Raw genomic sequence first — 11,007 nt, forward strand, 5'->3', positions numbered from 1 at the left:
GTAAGTGTCTAAGATTTCAGGCCAGAAGAATCAAGACTGAATGTTCCTAACTCACTGCTTGGTTAATAAGTTCAGGAGTTTCTGCTCTTGTTATGCTATTTTGCGTGGCACCATTTCCACTATTGGCTTATACCTCCATTGATTATTTTAACTTTTAATTTTAATTAATTAGCAAATATAACGCCTTTATTCAAAAAGGGAGGGAGACACAAAGCAGGAAACTATAGGCCAGTTAGCCTAACATCTGTCATAGGGAAAATGTTAGACGTTATTATTAAAGATGTTATAGCAGGGCACTTAGAAAAATTCAAAGCAATCAGGCAGAGTCAACATGGTTTTGTAAAAGGTAAATAATGTTTAACCAATTTATTCTTTGAAGGAGTCACATGTGCTGTGGATAAAGGGGAACCAACCGGTGGATGTACTGTACTTATATTTCCAGAAGGCATTTGATAAAGTGCCACATCAAAGGTTATTGTGGAAAATAAAAGCTCATAGTTTAGGGGGTAACATACTGACATGGAAAGAAGATTGGCTGGCTAACAGGAAGCAGAGAGTAAGTATAAATAGGAATTTTTCTGGATGGCAGCATGTGATGAGTGGTGTGCTCTTTACAATTTATATAAATGACTTGGATGAAAGGACCGAAGGAATGGCTGCTAAATTTACTTATAACACAAAGGTAGGCAGGAAAGTAAATTGTGAAGAGAATGTAAGGAGACTACAAAGTGACATAGATAGGTTAAGTGAGTGGGCAAATGGAATATAATGTGGCCAAATGTGAAATCATTCATTTTGGCAGGAAGAATAAAAAAGCTTATTATCTAAATGGTGAGAGATTGAGGAGCTCTGAAATTGAACAGGATCTGGGTGTCTTAGTGCATGAATCACAAAAGGTTAGTATAAAGATACAGCAGGTAATTAGGAAAGCTAATAGAATGTCTTTTATTGTGAGGGGAATTGTTTAAAAATCTAGGGAGGTTATGCTTCAGATGTACTTGGGTATTGGTGAGACTTCTTCTGGAATGTTGGGTACAGTACTGGTCTCTTTATTTAAGGAAGGCTGTAAATGCGTAAGAAGCAGTTCAGAGAAGGTTTACTAGATTAATACCAGGAAAGAACAGGTTGTCTTATGAGGTTGGACAGGTTAGGCTTGTATCCACTGGAATTTAGAAGAGTAGGAGGCGACTTAATTGAAACCTTTAAGATCCTGAGGGGTCTTGAGAGGTTGGATGCGGAGAGGACGTTTCTTCTTGTGGAAGAATCTAGAATACGGTCACTGTTTAAAAATAAGGGGTTGCTTATTTAAGACAGAAATGAGAATTTTTTTTGAGTGTTGTGAGCCTTTGGAACTGTCTTCCCCAAAAGTCAGTGGAAGTAGATTCTTTGAATATTTTTAAGACAGAGCTCGATAGATTCTTGATTAACAAGAAGGAGAAAGGTTGTTGAGGGTAGGCAGGAATGTGGGATTGAAGTTACAATCAGATCAGCCATGATTTTATTGAATGGCGGAGCATGCTCAGGGGGATGAGTGGTCTACCCCTGCTCCTATTTCGTATGTTCACATTGTGAAATTTGTTACACAAATTGGTTAAAAAAGCTGTTCATTTGTGTTGTGAGGTATGTTTTCAAAATCATTCTTTGTGTAATAAAGGAGTTAATTATTCACCCAAAGATGCACAGAAAGGGGTTGAGCGCAGTAGGTCCATTTAAACCTCAGTAAATTAAACTCTTACAGAGCCCTGATCTTAATGAACATTTATTTTGGGTAGAGATTGGAAAATGTAGCCATCCAGATAAGTAGATTTTATTTGTTACAAAACGTTAAAGGTTGCTTTGTATTCAATGGTTTATTACCATGTGGCTATCAGCCTGAGCAGCAACTGATGATGCAACACAGTTGAAGTTCTTTCTTGATGTTTGTTCAGTATGGACTGCATCTTCCAGTCGGGGGGGTGGGGCCTGCTCGCCGATGTGTAGAATGGGGGCGGGGCCTGCTCGCCGATGTGTAGAATGGGGGCGGGGCCTGCTCGCCGATGTGTAGAATGGGGGCGGGGCCTGCTCGCCGATGTGTAGAATGGGGGCGGGGCCTGCTCGCCGATGTGTAGAATGGGGGCGGGGCCTGCTCGCCGATGTGTAGAATGGGGGCGGGGCCTGCTCGCCGATGTGTAGAATGGGGGCGGGGCCTGCTCGCCGATGTGTAGAATGGGGGCGGGGCCTGCTCGCCGATGTGTAGAATGGGGGCGGGGCCTGCTCGCCGATGTGTAGAATGGGGGCGGGGCCTGCTCGCCGATGTGTAGAATGGGGGCGGGGCCTGCTCGCCGATGTGTAGAATGGGGGCGGGGCCTGCTCGCCGATGTGTAGAATGGGGGCGGGGCCTGCTCGCGATGTGTAGAATGGGGGCGGGGCCTGCTCGCTGATGTGTAGAATGACGCGGGTTGACGTTGGGTGTGTGTTCCAACATCACCCCGCATCGTTTAGATTTTCAGTTTGGCTGCATGCCCGCCAAACTGTCAAAGGCCTATTAAGGCCATTAAAAAAGTAATTTAAATGATTAACGGACCTGCCTATCCAACCTTAAGATGAGCGGGCAGGCCGGGAGCCTTGGCGGGTTTCAGAAAAAACATGAAACCTCATCCACGGGCAGGGTGAGGTTTCATGAAGGTTTTAAAATTTGTATAAAATGTTTAAATAAAAGAAATTGACACGTCCCAGCTCATGTCACATGAGGGGACATGTCAGGAATATTCTTTTTCTGCCTTTTAATGAAAGTTTGAATCTTCAACCAAACTCCCTGAGGCAGCACTTTGCCTCAGGGAGATCTGTGCACTCTTTTGTACGCAAGCACGAAAGAGCACACACGTGCCTCAGGGAATTCCCCCGCGCACGCACAGGGAGCGCATAGTGCTTCTGGGCAGACGTCACGCTGGGCAGGCTTTAATTGGCCCACCCATGTAAAATGGCAACACACTCCTGATCGGGGGTGCCGTGCCGATCGGGAACCCGCCTGCCTGCACCCGCACAACCCCCCCAATGGGGGGAACATGCTGCCCTGTGTGTTTTTACGTAAACCTTTAGTTTATAAATTTAGACTAAGTTTCTACAGGCAAAAATAAATTGTTTTAAAATTACTTTAGTACCAAAACATTTCTGCTATTAATTCATATCTCTGAGTTACATTTATTAGAAGATCTTTTTATTTTAAATCCATATTCCATGAGACTACATTTTGTGTTGTGCTGTTGTGTTCTGGATTTATATTGCACTACCAAAGTAGATCACAGTTACAGAAGAAAGAGAAAGCTGTGTAGATTATAAATAAGTGTTAATAAATTCATTTAAGAAATAAGCACCACCAAAGGTTGAGGCCTATGAATTTCTATGCTGGTTCAATGTAAAATGAGCTGGATTGTAGAACATTGTTTTCATTGATTAGTTTGAGGTACTATGCTACATTAATCAGACAACAAAGATATTCAGCTTTCACATTGTCATATTCTGTTTTGAAGGGTTTCGTTTTATTTACATTGAACAATGTTCGAGAAACTTGAAGACGCACATAATGTGAATGAATATGGGACACGCCCTCTGAATGTGTAAGTACATAATAGCAAATAATAGGCGTTCTGATTTGTGAATTGTCTGCTGTTTTCTCCAATGCAATCAAATTGCCTGAAAGAGCAGTGTTTTTGAAAATTGCACGCGGTAAATCAGATGGTACTCAATTTAAAATGATAAGAGTATATTGTCATGCAGCGTACAATATGTTATTCTGCTACTAAGATGAGCCTGTGCCCTTAAAGGCCACAAATTAAATACAGCCTTCCATCACTTGAAGCGTTATTGTTAGTTTGGTGAGTCAGCCAGTTAAAATAGGGAATCGGTGGCCATTTTCAGGCTCCAGAGATGAGGACTTTTTTTTTGAAGTATTGCTTGCAACATGTGCATTAGGCGCATGACACCTTTCTTTAATATACCAGTGGATTTTCTGTGATATTCGTGGTGATTTAGTGGAAATGCTTATCCCAAGTAGCAGGTAACATATTATCGGGGCAGCTGATTTATGATAATGAATAAATGAAATTAAATGTTTTTGTTATACAACATCACTATGATATTAGTGGTATTTTCAGCTTTAATTGGTTATACCAAATTTTGCTAATTGGTAGCCTTGACTCTTAAATTATTTTTGGTTTATTTGTCCAAGTGGCTAAATGTATTTCCAACTTCTTTTTAAAAGCAGAGAACATGGAGGAAGCTTGTAGGGAAGATGCTCCTGAGTGAAAGTCGATACTACAATGAGCTTCAGTGTTGTTTACTAAACGTTGGGAAGTAGATCTTGCGCTTTGGGAGCAGTGCAAAGGGGGTGGTCGGGATAGGAGTAGGTATTCTGAGTTAGGGATAGGGGGTTGTGAGAAATGGATCTTGTTTCTTGTGAGCACTACAGAATGGTAGTAAAATTGAGAGCTACGTCTTGTATGGAACTAGTGAGGGCAAGAGATCCCTGAGTGACACAGGTGTGGGTCCTGGGACACAGGAGTACTAAGGGGAGATTGCTTATTCTGGAGTAAATAGGGAGGAGTGGTTGTTGGGTCTAAGAGGAGGTGAGGAGGGCTGCCAGAGTGTGAGGTTATTGGAATAATTTTGAAATGTCTCAGCATTGTGAAGGCTAGTATTTAAATAATGGGAAGAGGGAAGTAGGTACTGGCATGTAGAAATTTGGGACAAGCTGATGACCCTTGGTTAAGTATGGGAACTGACATTCTAAAGGGATCTAACAGAATTAAAGTGGGAGTCCAAGGCAAGAGAAGCTTAACCTTCCCCTGTGCAGTCTTGAGCAGTTCTTCTACTCATTCTGACCTCAGAGGAGAGTGAAAAATTTACCTTGAATGGCATCTTTGCTTCTGATCCTCTTCTGATGAGTTTACCTGGAAGAAAATCCATAGTAGTTAGTAACGTGGTATACGAATTTCAGTGCCGGTGTGATGCCAGGTATGTAGGCTATACATTCCAATAACTGGCAGATCATATCAAACAGCAAGTCCTTTCGACTGTTTGCAACAGGCAAAGTGCTGACTGTATCTAACTAGCCCGGCTGCAAAACTCAAAGCACAATGCCCAACGTTAGGTGTGATTCCACATTGGACAGCACTTGCTAAAAAAATCCAGATTATGCTAAGAACTTCAATGATAACCAGTTAAGATTATCAGTTGGGTTTGCAGTGTGGCTCATTTGTGCTTACTAGAAGCTACATATATTCAGACACAGGACCCTGTCCTTTGCAGACAGAAGGAGCATGTCCACGCATTGCACCTTTTCCAGCTAAACGAATGCTTGGGGACACAAATAGATGTTAAAGGGTACGTTATGATTGCATTTACGGAGACCTGGCTGCAGGGTGACCAAGGCTGGGAACTGAATATCCTAGGGTACTTTATTTATTTAAGGACAGGCAAAAAGGAAAAAGTGGTGGGGTGACGTTGTTCGTTAAGAATGAAATCAGTGCAGTAGTGAGAGAGGATATTGGCTCAGAAAAGCTAGATGTAAAATCAGTCTGGGTGGAGCTAAGAAGCAACAAGAGGCAGAAAACATTAATGGGAGTTGTCTATGGACCTCCAAACATTAGTGGTAAGGTAGGGGATGGCACTAAACAAGAAATTAGAGGTGCATAGAACAAGGGTGCTACAGTAATCATGGGTGACTTCAATCTACATATGGACTGGGCAAACCAGATTAGCAATAATACTGTAGCAGATGAATTCCTGGAGTGTGTACAAGATGGCTTTTTAGAGCAGTACGTCAAAGAACTAATTAGGGAATAGACTATCGTACATTTGGTATTGTGCAATGAGAAGGGGTTAATTAATCTTGTTGTGCGGGGCCCTTTATGGAACAGTGACCATAACATAGTAGAATTCTTCATTAGGATGGAATGTGAAGTAATCCAATCTGAAACTACAGTCCTAAATCTAAACAAAGGAAACTACAAAGGCATGAGGGGTGAGTTGGCTATGCTGGATTGGGTAACTTCATTGGATAAGTAATGGCTAATATTCAGGGAACAAATGTATGCATTGCAACAGTTATATGTTCCTTTCTGGCGCAAAAACACAACAGGAAAAGCAGCCTATCCATGGCCAACAAAAGCAATTAAGGATAGTATTAGATACAAAGAGGTGTCATATAAAGTTGCTACAAAAAGTAGCAAGTCTGAGGATTAGGAACAGTTTAGAATTGGGCAAAGGAGGACCAAGAGATTGATTAAGAGGGGAAAAACAGAGTATGAGAGTAAACTTGCAAGAAATATAAAGCAAACTGTAAAAGCTATTGTAAGTATGTAAAAAGAAAAAAGATTAGCGAAGACAAATGTAGGTCCCTTACAGTCTAAAACGGGAGAATTTATCAAAGAGAACAAGGAAATGGCAGAGCAGTTAAACAACTACTTTAGTTCCATCTTCATAGAAGAAGGCAAATAACTTCCCAGAAATGCTAGGGAGCCAAAAGTCTAGTGAGCAGGAGGAACTGAAGGAAATTAGTATGAGTAAAAAATAATGCGGTGGAAATTAATGGGACTGAAAGCTGATAAATCACCAGGGCTTGATAATCTACATTCTAGGGTACTGTACTAAAGGAAGTAGCCATGGAAATAGTGGATGCATTGGTTGTCATCTTCCAAAACCCTGTAGATTCTGTAACAGCCCCGGCAGATTGGAGGGTGGGAAATGTAACCCCACTATTTAAAAAAGGAGGAAGGGAGAAAACAGAATTACAGACCAGTTAGCCTAACATTTGTAGTAGGGAAGATGCTAGAGTCTAGTATAAAGGATGTGATAACAGGACACTTAAAAAGTATCAACAGGATTAAACAAAGTCAACATGAATTTATGAAAGGGCACTCATGTTTGACAAACCTATTGGAGTTTTTTTGAGGATTTGACTAGCAGAAGAGATAAGGGAGAACCAGTGGATATAGTGTATTTGGATTTTCAGAAAGCCTTTGATAAAGCCCCACATAAGAGGTAAGTGTGCAAATTAAAGCACATGGGATTGGGGTAATAAATTGGCATGGATTGAGAATTGGTTAACAGACACGAAACAGTGTAGGAATAAATGGGGTCTTTTTCAGAGTGACAGGTGGTGGTGACTAGTGGGGTACTGCAGGGATCAGTACTTGGGCCCCAGGTATTCTCAATATATATCAATGATTTGGATGAGAGAACCAAATGTAATATTTCCAAGTTTGCTGTTGACATAAAACTAGATGGGAATGTGAGTGGTGAAGAAGATGTAAATAGGCTTCATGTTGAATGAGTGGGCAAATACATGGGATGCAGTCTAATGTGGATAAGTATGAAGTTATCCACTTTGGTAGGAAAAACAGAAGGGCAGAATATTATTTAAATGGCGATAGATTGGAAAATGTTGATGTGCAAAGGGACCTGGTGTCCTTGTACACCAATCACTGAAAGCAAGCATGCAGGTGCTGCAAGCAGTTAAGAGGGCTAAAGGTATGTTGGAGGATTTGAGTACAGGAGCAAGGATGTCTTTCTGCAGCTGTACAGGATCTTGATGAGACCACAACTCGAGTATTGTGTGCAGTTTTGTTCTACTTACCTAAGAAAGGATATACACAGAGGGAGTGCAGAGAAGGTTCACCAGACTGATCTGGGATGGCAGGATTGTTGTATGAGGAGAGATTGGGTCGACTAGGCCTCTACTCGCTGGAGTTTAGAAGAATGAGAGAGAACCTCACAAATGGATAAAATTCTGACAAGGCTGGACAGGCTGCAGGGATGATGTTTCCCCTGGTTGGTGTGGTTCTAGAGCAAGGGGTCACAGTCTCAGGATATGTGGTCGGCTATTTAGGACTGAGATGAGGAGAAATTTCTTCACTCACAGGGTGGTGAACCTGTGGAATTCTCTACCACAGAAGGCTGTGGAGGCCTTAAGAAGGAAATAGATTTCTAGACTGTCAAGGTGCCAAGGGGTATGGGGAGAGAGTGGGAGTATGGCGTTAAGATGAAGCACCAGCCATGACCATGTTTAATGGCAGAGCAGGCTCAAAGGGCCGAATGATCTACTGTTGTTCCTATTTTCTATTCACTGGTTCATTCCCCATGACAATGCCTTTGGCAATCCAAGTTGACCTGCCTTGTTTGAATTTGAACAAAAGCTTGACAGTTAACTGAACTCTGGTGCATTCTCTATAGCAACTTCTATGCCAATCAGCACCCTCTTCTCATGCAGTATGATTTGTTGTTCCCTTTGCAATTGGTATTTTTGCAAATCTGGTGAGTGGTAGATGAATAAATTAGCATGCCTCTCTTTTTCAGCAATATAATAATGGTTGTTTGGAGCATTTGGGGGAGGCAATAGCGTAATGGACTTGTTACTGGACTGGTAATCCAGAAACCCAGTAATCCTCTGGGGTCCCAGGTTTAAATCCTACCACAGCAGATTGTGGAATTGGAATCCAACAAAAATCTGGAGTTAAAAAAGTCTAATGATGACCATGAAACCATTGCTGATTGTCATAAAAACCCATCTGGCTCACTAATGTCCATTAGGAAAGGAAATCTGCTGCTCTTACCTGGTCTACCCACATGTAACTCCAGACCCACAGTAACGTGGTTGACTCTTAAATGCCCTCTGAACAAGGGCAGTTGAGGATGGACAATAAAGGCTGGCTGAGCCAGTGAGGCCCAGATCCCACGAATGAATTAAAAACAAATAAATTTACAATAATTGTTTTGAAGGCAGTATAAAGGTCCAATAAAAAATTCTAAAACATAAACTAAAATGTAAACCCCAGAGTATAAATTGCCCCTAATAATAGGAGATATAAAATCAGGGTGTGTGTGTTTAGGCTACATGAACACAAAAGTTTAGGAAAGGCAACTTCAAAGAAAAATGGAATACCAGGTATTTTTATTTGGCATCATTACAATAAAAGTGGCTGGAGTTTTTATGACAATCTTTTGTATACTGCTGTAAAACATTTTGTACTTGACTCTTTCCTTGAAACACTCCTGAACCCTTGGACCATTTTCCATTAGATTTTAATTTGCTTCTGTGGAGTTCAACAAACATGGACAAGGGCCTCTGGTGGCTGTTGAAAATCTTTAGAGGGTCAATAAAAGTCATAGATAAATTGTCATTTTGTACATAAAATTTTATAATATTGAAGGCAATGTTAAATTGATGGAGTACATGTTAGAAATTCATTGAATTCACAATTAGTTAAATATAAATTTTATGGTCACTACAAATGCTTCTGATTACAGATTCTATTGTACTTTCATTTGAAACGACAGATTCTGACCTACAGCATTTTGTTGGGAGGTAGTCGTGTTATGACTGGGATGGGAGGAGTACACAGTTTGACTAGCCACACTACTCCACAGGTCGCTGCATTATTTTAAAGGTTTGATTCACTCACCAAAATGGCCAATTGTTTACCTTTGCTACAGTTACCCAGAATAAAAGAGTTTAACCAGGCTTTTTTCGATAAACAACAAACTTATTAGTTTATTATAAAATCAGTCTTGCCCTAAGTCTCTGTCTCTGCCTCTCTCTCACTCACTCACTCACTCACTCACTCTCTCTCACACACATACCCCCAAAAAAATAATAAAATAAAAATAGAGGAATTTAAAAGTCAATGGTTCAAAGGAAAAGGAAAGATGATGGAGTCCTTGAAATGGCATCCAGGTTATGCGGTTAGTCTCTCAGGGCTGATCTGCAAAACAATCGATGACTCTTGCACTGCTTTTCAGGTGGACTCTAGGAACACGGGAGAGATACTAAATGAGTACTTCTCATCAGTATTCACCAAAGAGAAGAACTTAGCGGTTGATTTGTCTAGGGAATAGTGTATAGAGCGCCTGGATCATGTTGAGATTAAAAAAGAGATGTTAGGCATCTTGAAGAATATTAAGGTAGATAAGTCTCCAGAGCCAGATGGGATCTACCCCAGAGTACTGAGGGAGGCAAGAGAGGAGATTGCTGGGGCCTTGACAGAAATCTTTGTATCCTCACTGGCCCAGAGGACTGGAGATGGCCAATGTTGTTCCATTGTTTAAGAAGAGTAGCAGGGATAATCCAGGAAATTACAGGCCGGTGAGCCTTATGTCAGTGGTAGGGAAATTATTGGAGAAGCTTCTTCATAACAGGATTTACTACCATTTGGCAACAAATGGGCGTATTAATGAGAGGCAGCATGATTTTGTGAAGGGGAGGTCGTGTCTCACTAACTTGGTCGAGTTTTTCGAGGAAGTGAGAAAGGTCATTGACTATGGAAGGGGAGTGGATGTTATCTACAAGGATTGTAGTAAGGCCTTTGACAAGGTCCCTCATGGCAGACTGGTACAGAAGGTAAAGTCGCATGGGATCAGAGATGAGCTGGCAAGATGGATACAGAATTGGTTTGGTCATAGAAGACAGAGGATAGCAGTGAAAGGGTGCTTTTTCTGAATGGAGAGCTATGACTAGTGGTGTTCCGCAGAGATCAGTGCTGGGACCTTTGCTATGTGCAGTATACGTAAATGATTTGGAGGAAAATGTAACTGGACTAATTAGTAAGTTTGCAGACGACACTAAGGTTGGAGGAGTTGAGGATAATGAAGGGGATTGTCAAAGGATACAACAGAATTTAGATCGGTTGCAGACTTGGGCGAAGAAATGGCAGATGGAGTTTAATCCGGACAAATGCGAGGTAATGCATTTTGGAAGGTCTAATACAGGTAGGAATTATAAAGTAAATGGCAAAACCTTTAAGTGCAGAGGGATCTGGGTGTACAGGTCCACAGGTCACTGAAAGTGACAATGCAGTGGATAAGGTAGTCAGGAAGGCATATGACATACTTGCCTTCATCGGCAGGGGTATTGAGTTTAATAGCTGGGAAGTCATGCTGCAGCTGTATAGAACCTTGGTTGGACCACACTTGGAATATTGCATGCAATTCTGGTCGCCACATTACCAGAAGGATATGGATACATTGGAGAGG

Source organism: Carcharodon carcharias, chromosome 4 (assembly GCF_017639515.1).
Source record: "Carcharodon carcharias isolate sCarCar2 chromosome 4, sCarCar2.pri, whole genome shotgun sequence".
Classification (NCBI taxonomy): Eukaryota; Metazoa; Chordata; class Chondrichthyes; order Lamniformes; family Lamnidae; genus Carcharodon; species Carcharodon carcharias.